The sequence below is a fragment of the Oncorhynchus mykiss genome, chromosome 27 (genome assembly GCF_057628025.1).
Source record: "Oncorhynchus mykiss isolate SJ-2025 chromosome 27, ASM5762802v1, whole genome shotgun sequence".
NCBI classification, from domain to species: domain Eukaryota; kingdom Metazoa; phylum Chordata; class Actinopteri; order Salmoniformes; family Salmonidae; genus Oncorhynchus; species Oncorhynchus mykiss.
Window position 1 is genome coordinate 43,205,001 of NC_143048.1, and position 5,154 is coordinate 43,210,154.

The following is a 5,154-nucleotide window of genomic DNA, read 5'->3' on the forward strand; positions in this document are numbered from 1 at the left end:
AAAACATAGATACCCAGAAAACCTGTGCCTAGAATCAACTATTAAAGACCACCGGAACTTGCTGTATTCTGAAATTTAATTGAATGAACTACAGGACCAAATACAAACTCTCCAACCCAAAAACGCTTGTGGGGCTGATGCTGTCTTCAATAAAATGATAAAATATACTGACAACAAATTCCAATTGACTATACATAACTATAACTCTTTAACATTATCCTTAGCTCTGGTATCTTCCCCAATATTTCGAACCAAGGACTGATCACCCCAATCCACAAAAGTGGAGACTAATTTGACCCCAATAACTACAGTACTGTGGGATGTGTCAACAGCAACCTTGGGAAAATGCTCGGAATCATCATTATTAACAACAGACTTGTACATTTCCTCAGTGAAAACAATGTACTGAGCAAATGTCAAATTGTCTTTTTATCAAATTACCATGTGACAGACCACGTGTTCACCCTGCACACTCTTATTGACAAACAAACCAACCAAAATAAAGGAAAGGGGGTCAGTTGCACAACTGAATTCCTTCAACTGAATTGTGTCTTCCCCATTTAACCCCTCTGAATCAGAGAGGTGCAGGGGGCTGCCATAATCGACATGTGGGGGGTGGAAGTAACAAATTACTCACGTTCCTGTCATTTAGTAGATTTCTGTGTACTTGTACATTTTTTTTGTATTTTTCAAAGGCTGTACTTTTACTTGTACTTAAGTATATTTTGATTGAAGTGAAGTACTTAAAGCACATTTTCAAAACTCTCCAGAGTACAATCTAGACAAAGGATACACATCATCATGGCAAGCAACATGACCAGAAAGTTATAAATATATTTCATCGCCATGAATGGCATTTGTTGTGTAGGCTATGTAATGTAGCTAACAAAGTGTTGCTACTAGCCATTTGCATTCAATCTGTAGCATGATGCTAACGTTAGCTAGCTCATCCTGTTGCTAGCTAGTTAGAAGCTAACCTTGACCAACTTCTTCACACAGCTGAAGGAACTATAAGCTGTAGTGCGGGATACTACCGTATTTACATTATGGTGGCTAGTAGCTAGCCATCCCCATGATGTAAGTTGTTGGGGATAGCTAAAAGTGAAATGAATGAACTTGTGAAGATACAATAAATAAATAATTTTGAGAGCTGGGATTTTTTGGTGTGTGCATTATCTTTGTTTTTGCTTGCTTATTACTATATTAATTAATATATATAGTAATAATATATAGCTATATCTGATTGGATCACAGAGTTTCGAATAATAGCCAAGAATCATGTTTGGAAATACCATAAATGGGGAAAAGAAAGATGAATATTCCACAAAATCCGTATTTATTTGGACAGTGACATTATTGAAAACATGCTGCAATTTCTAAATGGTTCATTTGATATAAATAAAAACACCTTCTTATAGCTGACAGTCTGCACTTTAACCCCGTTGTCATTGTATCTTTTAAAATCCAATGTGCTGGACTACAGATACAAAACAAAAATATTGTCATTGCCCAAATACATACAGATTGCACTTTATGTGCTGGTTAAGGTTAATTTGAATAAAACCAAACTGGTCAGGCTATATTATGCCCAGATTGATGCGATAATTTTGTCCACAGAGGAAACATCCGTTAACTTCTTATGGCTGGTGGCAGTATTGAGTAGCTAGGATGAATAAGGTGCCCAGAGGTGCCCAGAGTAAACTGCCTGCTACTCAGTCCCAGTTGCTAATATATGCATATTATTAGGATATTTGGATAGAAAATACTCTGAAGTTTCCAAAACTGTTTGAATGATGTCTGTGAGTATAACAGAACTCATATGGCAGGCAAACACCTGAGAAAAAAATCCAACCAGGAAGTTTGAAATCTGAGGTTGGTCGTTTTTCAACTTATTCCCTATTGAAGATACAGCGGGATATTGGTCAGGTTGCACATCATAAGGCTTCCACTAGATGTCAACAGTCTTCAGAACCTTGTTTGATGCTTCTACTGTAAAGGAGGGGATCATAAGTGCTCTTTGAGTCAGTGGTCTTGCAGAGTGCCACAAGCTCATGATGCTCGTTCACGTGAGAGTTAGCTCTCGTTAGCTCGCGTTCCATTGCATTTCTGAAGACAAAGGAATTCTCCAGTTGGAACATTATTGAAGATTTATGTTAAAAACATCCTAAAGATTGATTCTGTACATCATTTGACATGATTCTACGGACTGTAACGGAACTTTTGGACATTTTGTCTGCTCCTAGTGAACACACTTCGTGAGTTTGGATTTGTTTACAAAACGTGTTAACAAAAGTAGCTATTTGGACATAAATGATGGACATTATCGAATAAAACAAACATTTATTATGGAACTGTCACGTCCTGACCTTAGTTCCTTTTTTATGTCTCTATTTTGGTTTGGTCAGAGTTGGGGTGGGCATTCTATGTTTTGTGTCCTATGTTTTCTATTTCTATGTGTTTGGCCTGGTATGGTTCCCAATCAGAGGCAGCTGGCTATCGTTGTCTCTGATTGAGAACCATACTTAGGCAGCCTGTTTTCCCACTATGGGTTGTGGGTAGTTATTTTCTGTTTAGTGTTTTTGCTGCACCTCACAGAACTGTTCGTTTGTCGGTTTGTTGTTTTCATTCAGTATTCATCTTTATTAAAATTATTATGAATACAAACCACTCTGCACTTTGGTCCTCTTCTCCTTCTCCTGACGACAATCGTTACAGGAACTGGGATTCCTGGGAGTGCATTCTGATGAAGATCATCAAAGGTAAGTGAATATTTATAATGTTATCTCTGACATCTGTTGACTGCACAATATGGCGGATATCTTTTTTGGCTTGTTTGGTATCTGAGCGCCGTACTCAGATTATTGCATGGTTGGCTTTTTCCGTAAAGCTTTTTTGAAATCTGACACAGCGGTTGCATTTACAGGTGCTGAACAACAACCTTTCCATATAACTATGTTTGGGTACAGCCAGACATGGACTTTCCTCAACATTAGAGAGTTTGTCTGATTTGAATGTATTTGAACAACTCAAATCAATCTCAGTATCTGAGAATAACAAGTGTAGAAGTCTGTGTTAGAGCTATTGCGATGCCAATACTACGATTGTGTTAGCAGCCACATACAACAGAGTTTTCTGAAAACACTGAAGATGTGAATGTTGTGTTGTTTCTAATTTACAGGTTTGGCGTACCTGAAGAATCATCTTGTCACAATCACACAGCATGAGACTGAGCATCTAAGGCAGCATTCATCTGATGAAGAAGATTTCTTCTCATCACTGACAACCAAACGGTCGGAAGGTACAAGGGAGCTGGATGAGTATCTTGCTGGTCCATCGGACAAAATGGATTTACTTAATTTTTTTCCGTACATAAAGAAGTTGTCCCTCAAACTCAACACAGGCCTGCCTGCATCTGCCGCTCGCGAGCGTCTTTTTAGCTTTGCAGGATTGCACTTCGCTGCAAAGCGAGCCAGGATTGACTTAGGAAATCAGCTCCTCCTGAAATTGAAAGGAGAGAATTCAGAGAGAATTCAGAGAGAAGTAATGTGAGCTAAGTTTTACGATACGTACTTCCACAATAAATATTCCTTTTGAACATTCCTTTGAACATTTTTCTATGTGAAGTTGATTTAATATTAAAATCAGCTGTGCTGGATCCTATCTTGTTGGTTATTTTCTGGTGTTTTAGGGAACATTTAGACTGTCAAGCATCACATGTTAACAATCTTACAAATACAGTAGTATTGTCACGCCCTGACCATAGTTTACTTTGTATTTTCTATGTTTTGATTGGTCAGGGTGTGATCTGAGTGGGCATTCTATGTTACATGTCTAGTTTGTCTAGTTCTATGTTCGGCCTGATATGGTTCTCAATCAGAGGCAGGTGTTCGTCATTGTCTCTGATTGGGAACCATATTTAGGTAGCCTGGGTTTCACTGTGTGTTTGTGGGTGATTGTTCCTGTCTATGTGTTTTCACCAGATAGGCTGTTTAGGTTTTCGTTACGTTTATTGTTTTTGTAGTGTTTGTGTTTAGTGTGTTAATTCATTAAACATGAATCGCAATCTACACGCTGCATTTTGGTCCGACTCTCCTACTCATACAGAAAACCGTTACAGAATCACCCACCACCAACGGACCAAGCAGCGTGTCAACAGGCAGGAGCAGCGCGAGGAGAAGCGCAATAAGGATTTCTGGACATGGGAGGAAATCCTCGACGGGAGAGGACCCTGGGCTAAACCAGGGGAGTGTAGCCGCACTAAGGTGCAGCGGGAGAAGAAACAACAGGAACAGCCCAAGGAGGAGTACAGTATGGAGTATACTACTTGGGAGGAGATCGACAGGTGGGCGGCCGACCCAGGGAGAGTGCCGGAGCCCGCCTGGGATTCGCTGGAGCAGTGCGAGGAAGGTTACCTTAGAATGGAGGCGGTGAAAGCAGAGAGGCGCTGGTATGAGAAGGCAGCACGGCGACGCGGATGGAAGCCTGAGAGGCAGCCCCAAAAATTTCTTGGGGGGGGGCTAACAGGGAGTATGGCTATGCCAGGTAGGAGACCTGGGCAGACTCCCTGTGCTTACCGGGGGGCTGGAGAGACCGGACAGGCACCGTGTTATGCAGTGGTGCGCACGGTGTCTCCAGTGCGGGTGCATAGCCCGGTGCGGTATATTCCAGCTCCGCGTGTCTGCCGGGCTAGATTGAGCGTCGAGCCTAATGCCATGAAGCCGGCTCTACGCAGCTGGTCCCCAGTGCGTCTCCTTGGGCCGGTTTACATGGCACCAGCCTTGCGCTCGGTGTCTCTGGTTCGCCTGCATAGTCCAGTGCAGGCTATTCCACCTCGCCGCACTGGCAGGGCGACCGTGAGCATTCAACCAGGTAAGGTTGGGCAGGCTCGGTGCTCAAGAGCTCCAGTGCGCCTGCACGGTCCGGTTTTTCCAGTACCACCTCCACACCCCAGCCCTCCGGTAGCAGCTCCCCGCACTAGGCTTCCTGTGCGTGTCCTCGGCCCAGTACCACCAGTGCCAGCACCACGCATCAGGCCTACAGTGCGCCTCGCCTGTCCAGCGCTGCCAGAGCCTCCCTTCTCTTCAGCGCTGTCGGAGTCTCCCGCCTGTTTAGCGCTGTCAGAGCTTTCCGCCTCTACAGCGCTGCCGGAGTCTC